The sequence below is a fragment of the Ambystoma mexicanum genome, chromosome 10, assembly GCF_040938575.1.
Source record: "Ambystoma mexicanum isolate Mex_15411 chromosome 10, UKY_AmexF1_1, whole genome shotgun sequence".
NCBI classification, from domain to species: domain Eukaryota; kingdom Metazoa; phylum Chordata; class Amphibia; order Caudata; family Ambystomatidae; genus Ambystoma; species Ambystoma mexicanum.
Window position 1 is genome coordinate 193,882,523 of NC_090932.1, and position 17,428 is coordinate 193,899,950.

The window sequence follows — 17,428 nt, forward strand, 5'->3', positions numbered from 1 at the left end:
ATTTGATAGTTTCGACCCACAGGCCTTAGGGAGAGTATTCCCTATGGGTAATTTTTGAGAGCAAGGCGTAATTGCACCAAAATTAGTGATTATTCTACACAGGCTGGAATCATCTCCACCAGATTATCAGCCAGAGGCTATCCCCCATTCCTACTCAAACAGGCACGGAAGAGAGCCAGATATCAACATCGCGACATACTACTCACCAGGCAGAATATACCTGATATTACTAACCAACGTATTGTATGCATGACTACCTTTAACTCCCATCACAAAGAGATCAAGAAAATGATCCACACACTTTGGCATCTTCTCCAACTTAATAACCCTGACTTGGAGCGGCCACTGTTTGCTTTTAAAAAGGGTAAACATTTGAAAAACTGTCTCTCACAAGTAGACCGAGCCAAACCTGCCCCTCGACAATCTACTCTTCATTCTCAATGGGGCTTCCAACCAATTTTGGGGCATTTCCCATGCAGCTTTTGTAATGCTTGTAAATCCACCACGGCCTGCTCTACTGTAACCATCAATAATAGAGTATGCTCCCTCAAGCAACACACTACGTGTAATTCTACCAATGTGATATATGTCATTGTCTGTCCATGTGACAAATCCTATATAGGTAAAACAGCCAGACCTATAAAAACCAGGATCTCGGAACACAAATCGAGAATCCAGACCAACACCAGTAATGCCCCACTCGTGTCCAATTTTTTGGAACTGGGTCACAATTGACGACTTCAAATGGTGGGCATTGGAACATGTGACAGGGACAGATCGACTAACACGGTAGCTAGACCTTCCCAACAGGAACAATGGTGGATGTACAGACGAATAGCTATCACATTGGTTTAAACCATCAAGAAGAATGGCTTCACTGTATTACTTAAAGGCCATTTGAAAGTATGATGTAGATTGCATTGGCTGCTGTTAGGCCTTTCTTTAGATGAGCTGTTCAATAGGAACCTTGTGTAACTATGCTATATTACCTTATATGCAGAGCACTCCCTCTGTTAGATCTGGCCTGGCCTTTGCCTTACTCTAAACTAACTCCAGTACAGCTGGATCTTACTATGGAATAATGCTGGTCCACATATTTCTCCCTTCTTTCTATATACCTTTGATGAGTAGGTTACTGCACAGGTAATTACCGATTTGCGGCACATGGACATCGTCCAATTCATATGAATGATTCATATATATCCACACAGATGTGGAGTGTATATACCCTGACCTTACCTTTCAGTGGTTTAAGTACGGGGATATGCTTTCTTCTTTGCTTTCATTAAAGTTAAATCAGCGCTTCTGCACGCTATTCTTGAATTTCCTGCGTGAATGCTCTGTCCCTTTAAGAGCAGTGTTACATCTGCTAGTCACATGACTACATGACACAGTCACGTGTTCGGGAAATCCGATACTTCAGGAAGCGGATGCGAGTGCTGCACCGCTTTCCGCTCTACTTTGGAGCTTTAGGAGGACCGCGCGTACACAGCAGGACCTCTTCTCGCTGGCCGCACAATATATTGGCTGTGTAAGGACGAGAACGCGGACGAGACACGTCCAGCTGCAGTACGTTTCCAGGCATGCGGGTAAGTTTGCGGCTGCCGTCTCTGTGTGTTTTTTCACACTTTTTCCGCCGCCGCAATGATTCTTTCTCAAACTACATTTGTCTTTGTTGGGGAAGGATCGGAATCTAGGGGAGGGTTTTCCTTTTCCGCTTTTTGCATAATACCGTATTGGGCAGGCCTGTGGAGCAGTGTCTGTAGAATCGCTGGTATACGACACTGTATACTCATGGCAGCAGCCATGTGAATACAATGGCTCTTTATTGTTACTAATGGCTGTTTCCCAACATATGGCCAGTTTGGGATTGGTAATGCTTTTTAGCTTTACGCTGCATTATTCAGTGATTGCCCCCTCTTTTATGAGGGCTATAGTACATGAATAATGCCAGTTGCTTTGCTCTATCTATGGGCACCTGGTTAGCTTTAATATCCATAACAACTAATGACGTGTTGAGGCAGATGCTTTTGCCTTTATTGGCTGGATTAGAATTTTCCAATTGTGTTTCCACGGTTTCCCTTTTCTTTTCTCTTCTTTTTCTTTATTGCTGTGTTTTGCAGCGTTACACGCTGCACAGGTGGGACTCATACCGAGTTCACCAACATATGAATCTTGACTCTATCAAGACATTACTGCTCCGGAATAGAGGGGCTTTCTCGCTTCTTCGCTTCTTCCTTCGTGACTTCACCCAGGAAGAGTGATCTTCTTCAATTTTGAAGGTATGGATTTTCTGTTTGTTGAATGTTGAGCTGTTAAGGAGAGCTATTCTGTAGGTTAGTTATTATGCCACTGGGATTGTGGTGAAAGCTCTGAATAACTCAGGTCATCCTATGTCATGTTTTTCACGTCCCCTGACTTAATTAGGTTTCTACATGATGACTTTTGATTGAGCTTTATGTGAAAGGTTTTTGAATTATTGTCAAGAACTATATTACAATTGCTTGTATGGAGTTACTGTGGGGTTGCTAGGCTGGGTCAAGGATTTTTATTATGTGTTTTTAATTCTATTTTGTGGTTTTTTCTTTCTTTTTTCCCTTTTCGGATTTAGTTATGAATCGGATTAAGATGGAACGCATTAACCATCTATACATATAGAGGAAGAACCAGGCTATGAAAGGTCACATGGAACAACATTAAGATGTCCATCTATTGTCTGTTTAAAACTGTTTGCGTACCTGATAAATTATAACCATTTCTGTCCTGTCCTGAGGAAGACGACTGTCAAGCCTTCTCTCTCTTTTCTGTTAAAGAGATAGACGCCGTAGACAATTTTTACAGGTCGTCGAACCTACCTACCCTTAGATACCAGTGCAGCACACGAGATTGATGGTAGCTGCACCAGGTACTGGTTGTTGACTGTTTAGGTCGGAATGGCGACAAGTAGTGCAAATCTGTTTACAATCATTGCATTTTCAACTTGTCAGATCATTTTAAATATAATTTGGATTTGGGGACAATATTAGAAGATCACAGGGGACATTACTTCCTGCTTTCACACCTAGTGTCTTTTGCCTTCCCCCTTTCCCTTTTTCCCTTTTTCTATATATTTCTGGTTGGAATTGTTTGATACTATTTTTTGAAAATTGGATTTCTTCTTTGTGCATTATGTTTCTAAATTGCAATTGCACTATGCACTTTATGTCTATCCCTCATTGCAGGATGATCAATAGATAACTATGCACTTTAATTGTAGACATCTAACATTGGTTGGTTGTTTTTATGCTGTTTTACCATGGATTCAGCACTATGTTTATGTAATTTGATATGTGAATAATAAAGATTGATTGATTTTATATTATCCTTGACCTGGCCTACCCCGCTTGATCTTTCTAGTGGGACGGTTCCCGTGACCCCATTTCTTCTTCCTTGTTGCTTGTTCTGTTACTCCCCTGGGTTCACGGTGTCTGGGGACGCCTATCCTTGATCATAGATCTATAGTACAAGCTCTTGTCTTGTCACATAGCTATTCCAGGAATTCTTTGCTGATAGGCGTGAGAAAAAGTGCATTGCTGCCCCTTAGATGGGCTTTTTATCTAGGTGCTAAACTGGCGCAAGGCGTAATGAAATCTGTCCATGCAATACCTGCCCTGCAGTCTTGCACTGGCTTCCTTTAGGAGCAAACCATCTCTTCAAAAATCTTAAAATACAGCATCTAAAAGAAAAACATCTTCAGCAGTATTTTTAGATGCCTAATTCTTTGTTATTCGGGCTGTAGGGGAGGCATGCTATCACAAGCAGAGACTGACACAATGGGTACAGTTTGTAAAACATTTATTTAAAAGGCTGTGATTGGAAGAATTCCTATTCTGCCCTATAACTAAGATGGGAGTAGTCTCGACCATCAAATAATAAATAACGCAGTCCTAGTGGAGTCTGTCAAATCAAAATTAAAAAAAACCTAATACCTGCCCTATCTCTTCTACAAAAACGGGACAAGGAAAAATGTCTACAAAAGGAAAAATCAGTGTTCAAATGAAAATGTGGTTGAACCAGCTATCCTCTCCACGTTAGGCTTCACGGAGTAACGAGATCCTTGTAGGCAGGATGACACACTCTGACTCCGTTTTCAACACAATGGTGGTCATTCCGAGTATGGTGGTAGCCATGGACCAATTAGCTCCATGGCTGCCTCCCATACCGGTACCGACTCCGGTTTGGTTCAATGGGGACTTACCGGTCCATTCCGACCCTAGAGGGACCGTTAAGCCCCCATTGACCAAACCATTCCCCATTCCCATTGAGCCCCCGTAGGGCTCAATGGGAATGGGGAGGGCATAAATAACGGGCTCGCGAATGGCAAGCCCGTTATTTGCGCCCTGGTCCCCTAACGGGACCCAGTAAGGTACGTTTGGTCCGACCAAACGTACCTTACGGGTCCCATTTGGTCCCCGTAAGGGCTCAATGGGAATGGGGAGGTTGGATGCACCGGCACCATTTGCGAATGGTGCCGGTGCATCCGACATGCTCTGCTCGCGGGTGCTGGTCTTCCCACCAGGTCAGACCTGGCTGGCTGACAAGCACCCACGAGCACAACTCTTAGTTTGCCGGTCCGGTAGCAACAGTGCCGATAGCTTACCGGACCGGCAAACTTGTAATGAGGCCCAATGTCTTCTCCAAAATATTCCCAAAAGATCGCCCTCTGCTAGGCTCAGACCTTTCACTGCATAGTTCTTTTAGAGCTCCCTCTGTTGGGCTCAGATCTCCTACCATAAAGTTCACCACAAGTTGCAAGGGGGGGCTCCCTTCCCCATGCTGATTTCACTTCAGGTCTCCCTCTGTCAGGCTTTGACAATTCACAATAACTTTCAACACAAACTTTGGCTCTCCCTCTGTCGGGCTCGGACACCTTTCGGATGTCGAAGACTTTTGAATGTGCATGGCTTATTTGTCAGACCACTGCAGGACCACTTTGACTCAAAGTTTACAGTTTCACTACAAAGTTTACAGTTACTTTCACTCCTCCCTTCTCTAAGAATGAATCTTCTTCCTTTTACTTTTACTGTTACTTTGCTTTCTCGCTTTAAACAAAGTACCTTTCACTGAGACTTTTTAGTGGGTTACTTCCTTTCACAGGACCACTCTGTTATTTAGTATCACTGATTTTCCAGCTGTTATTTAAATTAAAGTTCACTCGCAGGTCTACCTTTCTTTGCGTCTCCTCCACATGCTTGCAGCCTACACTTGTAATATGATGTTGCTACTTACTTCACTTTAAACCACACCGGTCTCTCAGGTCGCTTGCCAACTCACCGGCTGTGTGCGTTTCGTTCTTGTATGGCATTTTCTGATTTTTGAGTCCAGGTTAGTACCACAGGCTTCACCTCGCCTCCCCAACTCTGCCGTTCACCCAGGAGGGTTGCTGGCATCCTTGAAATACAATGCAATCTTCACTTATGGGATCTGGCCTTCTCCACGCTTCTTTTCATGACCTGTCAGAGGCAACGACTTCCAATAGGGAAGCCTTGGGGTTTTCGGCACGCTGCTCTCGTCCCTTAGTCTGTTGCTCTGCTCCAGTAGGTGTGCCTTTGTCCCAGAGGTCCTGCTCGTTCTCATCTTCCACCTTGCTCCGAGTGTGTCTTTGGTTTCTGCCCTTTATTTGTTTGAGGTGAGCTAACTGGTATCAGGTGTATGCCCTTAGGATTAAGTGCCTGACTTTGCCTGACCCGATTAGCGGGACATGGCCAGTACGATGTATGCAAGTCAGTGTTGTTACTCCCAGTCACCCTCTTCCTCAGCACAGTGTTTGTGTAAAAAATGGGGTGGGGGAGTTGGGATCTTGGAATATCCTTAAACATAGGATGGGTTTGAGAAACAAAATAATGGTGAATACTTTGTCTCGCCATCGGCTATCTCACCCTCACACCCCGAAGACCCATCACCCGGGTGATCCTCCCGAACTGCTCCACCCACAGGGTCTGGATCCAAAGGCAATGGCTGTGCCCTGGCCACCTGAGAGAGAGATCCCCGGGGACTAGCGGGTGAGACACCCTCTGGTTTCTCACAGGGACTATAAGCTCCATGTAGAACTCTTGTCCCTGGCAACATTTTCTTTTCAAATTAGCCTTACCGCTCTTTAACGCTGCTCAATTGCTCTCTTGCACATACCCCAACATTACCCCTCAACCTCCTTGACGTCTACTTTTACGATGCTCTATTCTGTTAACCATAAATCTGGCTTTGCTTGCCGGGCCCAGGTCAATTGGATATGTTGGAACCAATTGACCTGGGCACCGCACTTTGGTTTCAAGGCTTCTTTAATGCCAGTCCTTATGATTTCTGCATGCAGGGTGATCCATACCTTCTGCCAGTAGAGTATAGGCATCAAAGACATTTGGTCCTCTATAATAGATAGTACAAACTGCAAGCATTTTCTTCAGATTGGATAAACCGAGAACTTACTGGTATTGTCAGTTTGGGTACTACTGGAATTGTGCACACTGGCAATGTACTGGGGTTGTCAAACTGGTATTATAGTGCAATATAGTGCAATTATTAAACTGGAAATATACTGGACTACATAGTTAATGGAAAAGCTTGGAATACACTGGCATGGTCAAATTGGGACTATGCTGGGTTTCTGTAAACTGTGAATGTGCAGTTACTGCGAGTACTGGGTGTGTACGTGAACTGCGTATATGAGGTTATCATCTAAAATGACAAACCTCTTGGATGGCCAAACTGGCGATATCAAATTGGTAATATACTGAGATTCAGTACATTGGAAACTAGTGAGGACTAGAACAATAACACCATCTTAAAACTCTGCATATACTGGGGTACTCAAACTTGGAGTCTAATGTGATTGCCAAACAGGGAATATACTGGGTTTGTGCAGAATAGGCTGAAAATCTACTTGAATTTCTTAGTAGTAAACCTGAATTTGTTAAAATTATTTAACTGCAAACGGGAAGTATTATAGGAATACCTTGTTGTAGTGCAACGTGGGAATATACTGGCATTGTCAAACTTGGGCATGTACTTGTGTTGTAAAAGCTAATTTAGTCTCTTTGGTGGTGATTTGGCAATTAATTGTTCTGCTGATGTGTGCTGTGCCTCATCTGTGATTCAATCCCTTTTTTAAATCCCTGAGCCCTGTGAAGATGTTGGGGCTTGTTCTGATCACAGGGGTATGTCCTGAGGTCACAGGGAAACACCACCCAGCATTCAGGTTGGGTGTAAGTATGGAGGTTTTATTAAGGAAGTATAACAACTCAGATATGAAACAGATGAAAAAACGCATCTTCCAAAGACAAAATCACAAAAAACCAAAAGGCCTCCAAATGACATCTTTCCCTTTGCCCAGTATAGGTCTTTCTACATACATCTTGACTTCACAGAGCATCACAGAGGTATTCCAGCCACTCTTGGCTGGCTCACCTACAGTAGTTTCCACAGCTTCACTCAGAGGTTTCAAAGGTACTTTTTTGGCAGGGCCTCACCTTCCTGTCCAAGAGTCTTATACCCATTGAGGGCCCACGGATTCTGTTTGGCTTCCTCATCGGTAGGACGCTTGCTGGAGCCCTTTCGCTATGCCTGGCTTCTGACCCTCATACTGCCTTCAGGCTATCCTCCTTTATGCTCATTCCCTCTCCTTCTCCAAGACAAGATGTAGGCTTACTTTGCCTTTTGCCCTGTCTGGCATTCTCCCTACTCCTTCAAAGGAATTCCTGTTTTTCTTGCTCCTCCAACTCCTCCATTTACCTCCCCTGTTCGTCAACATGAGCTTGTCCTCTGCTAATAGATCTTCCAACTTTTCCTCTTTCTCACTTATCTTCTGACATATAGTTCATCACCAACCTCTCCTGCTTCACTCCTCCTCTATCTCCACCTTTGCCCCTTCCAATTTCTCCTGCTTGAGTTCCTCCTCCAAACATTCCTACTTCACCTCCTCCTCCTGCATCTTCACCTCCTAAAAATTCTGCTGCTTCACCTCCTCCTGCCATCACCACTTCTAATCTCTCTTGCTTGCTGTCCTCCTCCTCTTATTTCAACTCCACCAACATTTCCTACATCACCTCCTTATTCTCCTGCACCTTTTTCGCCTCCAACCACTCCGGTTTTAACTCCTACAGCTTCCCGTCTTCCAAGCTCTGCTCTGACTTCTCCACCACACTGCTCCACGTTACTCAGCTACTCCAAACTCCCACAACGCTACTTCCTCTGTGCTCCCTTTTTTACCAATTCGATCCTGCCCCCTGAGCAGTGTTCTTTCTAAACCCGCTGTTAAACAGCTGAAATTCACGCCACAGACAAATGGGCGAATTCTGGAAAATATTAATCAACTTCTCCAGTTTAGCCCCACAAATGTTATCACGCATGAAATTTCACATTTCCAAGACATTTCTTGTTTTTGGCCAAAATTTCGTTTTTCTTCACAAATTTGTTTTTGCCTGGGAGTGTGTGTCTAAAAATGGAACTTCTTGGAAAAGCCAAAAATTCATAAAAAGGAAAACAAAATTTCAGGTAAAAAATGAAATGTGATGGGGTGGGAATTCACATTTTCCTAAAAGTGGTGAAGTGAGAAATGGTCTGCTCCTCGTACGAAGTGCAATTGGAGGCACATTTCAACAATTTAATTTCCCCCGGCAGTATTGCCCAACATTAGATATGTGATTGTGGGCCTGGGGGCGGTATGGAAGGATTTCAAATTTTCTATAGGCATTTGTGGTGCACCACAGATAGACTAAACTACATCATGGCGCAAAAATCTCTTGGCTCAGTCAATACAGCAGTAGAAGGTAGCAGAATAATAAAGTCTTTAGAGATTCATGAAAAAACAAGTAATTATCCAGTACATATAGAGAAGGGGGTAGCTCATTCCCCAAACAAAGAGGTGGCAAAAGATGAACTGCAGTAGCACCTAAATCTAAATCTGGAATTTGGGATCTCTATGAGGTATAGGTTTTCTGGATGTGAGCATCGACCTGGTTTGAAAAGACGGATCTTTGATTGCAAGTACCTTGGGGGCAAACCATGCAAGCATTTAAATACCAAACATTAGACCTTAAACTTGATTCTATATTTCACTGGAAGCATGCTTAGAGAGTCCCAAGCCCAGCCCAAGTGCAGTATTCTACACGCTGTAAACGTGAGCGCTAATATGCCGGGATTACTACATATAGGGCATTGCAATAATCCAATCAACAATTTATTAAGGAACCAATAACAGTGTTGTAGTCTTCTTTGTTCAAATAGGGAAGGATTCATTTGATCAGTTACTATTTATAAAATGCTACTTTGATTACTATTTTAGAGTTCATATGTAAGTTTGATGGCCAATAAACCCTGATGTTTGTTTTAATCTTGATGACAAATGTTGTTGAAGTTGAAGGAGCCCCTGGCCTAACCCACCATGCCCTGATAGGTTGGCAGGAGAGTGTCACCTTAATCACAAATATGCTCCCATTTCTGTTAGAACTCTAAGTATGGGCAGGACATCAAGAGATTGGGTAAACATAGGGTGCAGTCAAGGCCAAAGTAACTATGGGAGACCCAGCCTCCAACCCTATTGCAAAATGAGACTCCCCTGAAAGGCAGTCGGGCATTCGATTATCCTTTTTGGCGCAGGGCTCATCAAAGCATATATTTGGAATTTAAACCCAGGCACTCATGTGATCCAACATTGTTCAAAACATAGCCAGAAGTTTCCGTTCTCATATCATGCCTTCTGCAGAGCAGGACTATGCTGTGCTACCCACAGCTTACAAGATTCGAAGCACAGAGAGAAGGAGCACGAGGCAGAACCTGCTGGAGAGGTCTGTTCTGCAGCATGCAAGCATGAAACCAAGAATCCAAGATTGTGGCCAAGTCTAATGTAGCTTGCTTCAGCTTATTCTGCAATGCTTTCCCCAAACATTAAGTGCAGGCGATTCCTCTGAGGCAAAAACCCACAGCCAATCTCCAAAGCCAACCATTCCCAGGCAGCATTTCTCATCACAGAGAGAAATATCCTAGCGGGTGTGGCTTGGCCGGTTTAAAAAGGGTCTTAATTTCAGAGAGGGTGTGGAGTCAGAGTAGAAGTTGCTTCGGAGAGTGTGGAGGCGAGAAGAGAAAGTCTTGCAGCAGGAGGAAGAAGGCTGGAGAGAGGTGGCCAAAGTGTGGAAGGAGAAGCAGGATGTAGTGACGATTGAGGAGGCATAAGGCGGTTGTCAGGGGTAACCTCAGAGAGAGAGAGAGAAAGAGAGAGAGAGAGAGAGAGAGAGAGAGAGATGAAGGAGGTGGTGAAGAGGAGCTTCAGGGTGAGTGAGAAGGAGGAAGGAGACTAAGGAAGTGGTTATGGGAAACATCCAGGGAATCCAGGAAGAGGGAAACCTCAAGAGAAGAGAAGAGGGTAATATTAAGGAGGAGGCTGGTGTAGATTTTGGGCGACAAGAAGAGGAGGAGATTGACATTTAGGGGTGTGAGTGGAGGAGTGATGGAGGTAAAAGCATGTAGCGTGGCATCAAGGTAGAGGAAGAAAGAACACAAGAACATGACATGTCAGGAGTGCAGGAAAGCCGCCCTTTATGCACAAGGCTGTTGCAACCTAGTCAATAGGTAAAGGAGAACATGGTGTTGGGGGCTAGAGCCAGGACCTCAAGACAGGGAACAGAGGAGGCAGTGTCAGGAGCCAGGAATGAGACACAGACACAGAGAGCTCATAATTTTTTCAATAAACATTTATTTAACAAATAATGGGTTGAAAAAGGCATCGCTGTCCCTGTGCTAGGAGCTGTTTCCCTACCTCAACAAAAACGAAGGGTCTGTCCGTTGTCAAGATGTCCAAATCAAAATGTCCTGTGTCAGAAATCCTGTTCTGGCCCTCACACTCTAAACAGAACTCTAAGGTGAAACGGGTAATGTCTTTAGCCTTGGTAGTGCACAAATTGTTCAAGTTCAAAAGTAATGGCGTAATTTTAACACAAGTGTTCCAATGGATAGAATCCACAGTTCTAGGGGAGTGTTTCCTTCCACAGGTTTTCTCTTCACCAACACAACTGTTCTTTAGGGTATGAGTCTTTGTTAAATGTCTCTGAACAACAACAAAAGTGACTTGTAGTTTAAGCAACTTAACTTCTACTGGTATACTTTTCCTTCCAGGTCTTTATTATATATTACACTTGATAATGTTTACACACTTAATTTTGCCTGGTATATGCTTCTGCCAGCGCTTTTCTCTTGAGCTTCACTTAACAATGCTTGTAAATATAGCTTGGCCTTGTGTACTCTCTTTCCAGGGTTTTTCTTCCATGTTCTACATTCAACACACTTGCAAACTTCACTGTGCCTGGTATACTCTCCAGCCACGGCTTTTCTTTTGCTTCACTTGCAAACTTATAAAAGTATTTTGTGGTGGGTTTCGCATTTAAAGGATAGTTCCGGGACTTTTTTTTTATTGTCCCTACGGGTCGGCCATGTGTTTGTAAGCATAAATCGGTAGATCGTAGGAAACTTTCCTATGGACCTTACCCGACTTTTCGCCCATTATCGCACTCGAAATCAGCCTCCATTTTGTGATAATCCTATCATTCCGCCGCATCGACCTGGCTCACCTGCCTTTGCGGCACTAAATCAAATCCCCCGCCCCTGAGCCTGACATCAGCAGACGCGTACTGCCCATTTCAAGCACGTCTCGTGTCAACAATCGCTGCGCCTCAGCTATTGACGTGTTGCCATGGAAATGGCAGGACGCCTCTTTCCCCAATAAGTATAAACAGACCGTTTCACAACACACAGCAGCAGATTTTCGATTCCATTCCTCTCTCTGTGTTACTTTGAGTATTCTGTGACTCGTTTCAGTACTCTGGTCAGCTACCTTCGCCGCTTGTAGCCCGTGTGAACACCTGTACCATCTCTGTAAATTATTTTACTATCTTTACCGCACAATGGCCACAATAATGCCGTATATGTACGAGCCCGAGTACACCGAGGAAGAACTACTGGAAAGTCAAGCACGCGAAAACGATGGGGATTCGGACGGCAGTTGGGAGGACCAGTCAACGGATGAAGAGCCTGGACCATGTCGCATGGACGGCGTCTCCACCTGGTGCACGTGCAATCGGTGCGAGCTAATGCCAACTGAGGAGGAGAACTGCTGCTGCCGTGAAAATTCCGGGTGCTTGGCCTACATTTCGGAAAGCGAGCAAAGTCTGCAGGAAGGCGAGCAAAGTCCGCAATGCATCACCGAGCTGCCAGAGTTCAGGGAAGCCTGCCTCTCACGGACCGTGTTGAGGATGATGATGGTGCTTATGCACGAACTTCGCGGCACTGTTCGTCCGCGTAATCCGAGTAACGAGTAAGTATACTCTGTTTGTGATGTCAGTGATGCCACCACTATTTCATGGTCGTCTCCCACATATAAAATTACATTTACATATCATTCGAACGCATGTAAATTTGTTCCATATAGTGCATTTTCTAGATATAATTTTTTTCTAAGAAAAATGACATGTGTTACCTGAATCGACATTGATAAGAAAGTTTGGTCAGTTTAATACAGTTTGCATCTTTTTTTTTCACAGGTGGTACAGGCTGGTGGCCTATCGTTGCTTCACTTGGTGGCTTCACGGGAGGCTCGGACACCGCGTTCGGAGAGTAATACCTGCCTGTGCGGTACTTGCCATTAGACAACATTTCCCCAGTGACAGTGGACAATACCGCGGATTTTCCCTCGATGTGCTGCAACCTCAACTTTACAATGTGTAATGTTTATTATTTATGTTTAATTAAAATCTAAAATAAAGCCCAACATATATTTTAACAATGGTTGTTTTGATTTTTTAAATGAATCTAGTGTATATTCTCCTGGGAGGGTGAGGTATTTATAAACTCACCCCCCTGCATTCCATGTAGTAGATAGATCCTGCAGCCATCCTCTTACATTCAGTTAGATGGCCTCTCCTTGGTGAGGCCCTGCGGCAAACTGGTCTTGTCTGCACGACCACCGCCCCGATCCACCCCCGCCCTATCAAAGGCAGTTCGCACCGGGGTACTTGTGCTGGCAAGTGGAGCTGTCAGGGAGCGATAAAGGCCAAGAGGTGCCAAAGACCATGTACACTTCAAAGTGGTCTATAGAGCATGGGTTGTTGTTCCCATGTCTACCTACAGACCCCGTGTCTCCTGCCAAGCATCCCCCCTCACGCTGGACGGCCCCCTGCAATCCACATAAGTGTGTCTCCATTCACGAGTCTTCCTGTGTCTTGTCTGCACGACCACCGCCCCGATCCACCCCCCGCCCTATCAAAGGCAGTTCGCACCAGGGTACTTGTGCTGGCAAGTGGAGCTGTCAGGGAGCGATAAAGGCCAAGAGGTGCCAAAGACCATGTACACTTCAAAGTGGTCTATAGAGCATGGGTTGTTGTTCCCATGTCTACCTACAGACCCCGTGTCTCCTGCCAAGCATCCCCCCTCACGCTGGACGGCCCCCTGCAATCCACATAAGTGTGTCTCCATTCACGAGTCTTCCTGTGTCTTGTCTGCACGACCACCGCCCCGATCCACCCCCCACCCTATCAAAGGCAGTTCGCACCGGGGTACTTGTGCTGGCAAGTGGAGCTGTCAGGGAGCGATAAAGGCCAAGAGGTGCCAAAGACCATGTACACTTCAAAGTGGTCTATAGAGCATGGGTTGTTGTTCCCATGTCTACCTACAGACCCCGTGTCTCCTGCCAAGCATCCCCCCTCACGCTGGACGGCCTCCTGCAATCCACATAAGTGTGTCTCCATTCACGAGTCTTCCTGTGTCTTGTCTGCACGACCACCGCCCCGATCCACCCCCCGCCCTATCAAAGGCAGTTCGCACCGGGGTACTTGTGCTGGCAAGTGGAGCTGTCAGGGAGCGATAAAGGCCAAGAGGTGCCAAAGACCATGTACACTTCAAAGTGGTCTATAGAGCATGGGTTGTTGTTCCCATGTCTACCTACAGACCCCGTGTCTCCTGCCAAGCATCCCCCCTCACGCTGGACGGCCCCCTGCAATCCACATAAGTGTGTCTCCATTCACGAGTCTTCCTGTGTCTTGTCTGCACGACCACCGCCCCGATCCACCCCCCGCCCTATCAAAGGCAGTTCGCACCGGGGTACTTGTGCTGGCAAGTGGAGCTGTCAGGGAGCGATAAAGGCCAAGAGGTGCCAAAGACCATGTACACTTCAAAGTGGTCTATAGAGCATGGGTTGTTGTTCCCATGTCTACCTACAGACCCCGTGTCTCCTGCCAAGCATCCCCCCTCACGCTGGACGGCCCCCTGCAGACCGCATAATGCCACGACATATACACGTCATTCATTCACAAACACACCCCTGTTTCGAATTCTTTATAACCCACTTCATATTTCTAATGAGAACTTCTTTGCGCTTTGCTAGTCAACCCGTGAAGGTGCTGGTTATCTGCTCTTCGTCTCTGTGAACTTCCGTGACCACTTTGAGCAAACTCGTCAGTTTGCAACCTGTGAACTGCTCCCTGTTCTACGACAAGAAACTACTCTGATCCCTGCATCTAACTGTTTGTTCGTCAAGTTAAGTCCATGTACCATAATCATTTTGCGTCCAATTTTTTAATTTATATCTATTTGCTAGTAGTCATCAAATTGCATCCATGTTTTCTTTTCGTTCACGACAGTACATGCAAGGAACTAGTCACATGTTCTGAGTTTAGTCAAATTACTTTTTCTATTTTTTGAAAGTTATTGAAATACTTATCCGCATGTGAATAACGTGTATAGTTCCAAGAACCAAAACGGACCTTGCATTGAACCTTTTATGTGTCATTTAATGTTTTAACACATTGGTATTCATAGAGAATTGTTGATCTTTACTTTTCAGAACTTTCCATAATGCCTGCCTGTTCCATTGGCGGTTGCCCTTCGAAGACCCATAACAAATCTGAAGGTACTATAATGCATGTTTTCCCTAAGACAATAGATCAGATAAGAGAATGGGTCCGATATTGCGGATATCCAGCCTCTGAGATAGAAAGTAGAGTCCTAGAAGTCTTTGCGGACAAGAGGGGTGATCGATACCGCATCTGCAGCAGGCACTTTAGCCCAGACATGTACTCCACATCATTGCTAATAAGGACGAAAACACCGCGAGCGAGGCGAAAATTGCTCTCAACCGCTATTCCCACTCTATTCGTCCACATCCCTCCACTGGTGAGTCAAGTTTACGTATTTATCTCTCGGCATTGCGGTAGTGTGTAGCATTAGCTAACAATAATTTCCCCATTTATGTATCCACTCAATATGAAGGCTGAAGATTCTCCATCCGTGTCGTTATTGCAGTCATCAGCCACTTCAAGCGCCTATCGGGTAATCTTACTTAGCTATTCTGACACTGACTTGTTTTAGGCATGTAAATCAATAGTTTTAATTGATCGTGTAATTATTTTACCTAATGGTACACCACAGTACTCGTCCTCTAGTCTTTGTTTTCAGTTATAATTATTGTTATCCAAAATAATGCAAGTACTGTCTTTCAGGGAGATGCTGAGGAGTCCAACGCATTGACGACAACCGTAGATGTCACTCAGATGCTCGAGGTACGTTTCCGGACAGTTCCATCGATGGAGATCATCAGATCTTGCATTCTTGTAGCGTGATTGTTACACACAATGTTTCTTTCGTTTTTAGCCATTGGCATGTCCTTCTGTCGTCGCCCTCCTATGTGTCTTCTTTTTTCAATATTGTGTTCATTACTAATGAAAGTCCTATGTTTCAGGGAGTCGATGGAGCATTAGTCCAAGAGGAAGGGGGAGCATGCAGTTACGGGTCGGCGCAACAGCTTGCAGAAGTGTGCACCGCAGTTACAGCGTCCCTTGATGTTCTTATGCATTTCGAGGTATGGATACTGACAGATCAATCATGCGAGATCAAATGACGTGATTACATCCGCTATACTTCCTTCTTTATTAACGCAAGTACTATGTTTCAGGGAGCTGACGGAGCTTCTTCAACAAGAACATCACCCCTAGTAGTTGATGCAGATCTCTGGGTGGTGACACTTCCAACGATGGAGCAAATCGAATCATATTTAGATATCCATTATTTATTTTAGACAACTGATCATTTGTGCAGGTCTATTTAGATGAGCCGTTGACGCCTGCAGAAAGTTTATGTTCTTTTAAACAAAATACAAAACCATACTAATGCAATTACTGTGTTTCAGGGAGTTGCTGAAGCCTCATCTTCAATAATATCATCAATGGAAGTCTATGCGGAGCCCGAGGTATGGATCTTGACAGTTCAATCTAACTAGATCAACAATGCGTGAACTATTGTCGTTTGAATGTTCTACACAATGCGTTCATTCGTGTTTTGCTATTGAGATGTACGTATGGGTATTGGTCCCCAAGTACATTTTGTGTTTTCAATATTATTATACATACTAATGAAAGTTCTATGTTTCAGCGAGTCGATGGAGCCTCAGTGAGTGATGGATGTGCTTATCATGAAAGTATAGTCGTTGCAGCGCGAGAGGAAGTGGAGACATGCACACACGAGTCGGAGCAACAGCGTCCAGATGTTGAAGTTCGAGGAAAGAAAGTTTCAAAGAAAAGAAAGCAAAAGAAGGTTAGTGTCCTGTTCACTATATTATGTTGTCTTTCACTGTCAATAGTTCAATACTGTAAGTTGTGTTTAAACTGAACATCCCTTTTCTAATCTGTCCTCTAGTTGCGAGTGGGTGTAAGAACTAGATCTACACAGACAGTGAAGCGAACGAGAGATGTTGCTTGTCAAACCTTTTGGCAGGGACTTGAGACTGGAGATGCATCGTGCCAATGGGAAGAATATGAAGTGATTGACAACGGAGCTATACCACCACCAGCCATTGATAGTGAATGTCCTCCTGGTAGTTTGGATGCAGTCGTAGATCAATTCACAGAATCCACACCCGCAAAAAATAAGAGCACGCGAAAGTTGAAGACATTGTTTTTTTCTCCCATCTCCGGACAAGGAACAGATGTTGCAATGGAAGAGAATGAAGTGGACGACAATGAAACACCATCAATATCACTCAGCATAGCGGAAGACGATATCAGAGATTGTACCTTTCATGCGAGTGACATGTCCTCAACGTTACAGGCCGAACCAGCTGGGATGCAGAGTGACAGTATAAGGAAAGAGGCCAAATTCATTGTATTCGATAGCTGTTTGATGGATATTATTATGATGATGAAATGTGGGCATTGGGTTGGTGGGGAAGTATGTGGGGAGCCATTGATTAATGTGACTCGTGCAATTCGAGGCACTAACCTTAAAATACATGCCACCTGTACACAATATCATCCGTTCGCATGGTCTGCACAACCCATGCTGGGGCAACTGCCAGCAGGCAATCTACTTTGTGCAGCGGCCGCACTTTTTAGTGGTTCAAGTTTTAAAAAGTTACAGT

The 17,428-nt window shown here is 44.6% G+C and overlaps 1 protein-coding gene and 1 long non-coding RNA gene across 9 annotated transcripts in view; one reads left to right on the forward strand and one right to left on the reverse strand.

The window, feature by feature from the left end:
* Window positions 1-17,428, reverse strand: part of SORBS3 (sorbin and SH3 domain containing 3) — a 683,012-nt gene that overhangs the window by 194,597 nt on the left and 470,987 nt on the right. The window lies entirely within an intron of this gene.
* Window positions 1,500-3,368, forward strand: LOC138491281 (uncharacterized). The gene is made up of 2 exons (XR_011275986.1): window positions 1,500-2,282; window positions 2,612-3,368. It is a non-coding gene; the product is annotated as an uncharacterized lncRNA (long non-coding RNA).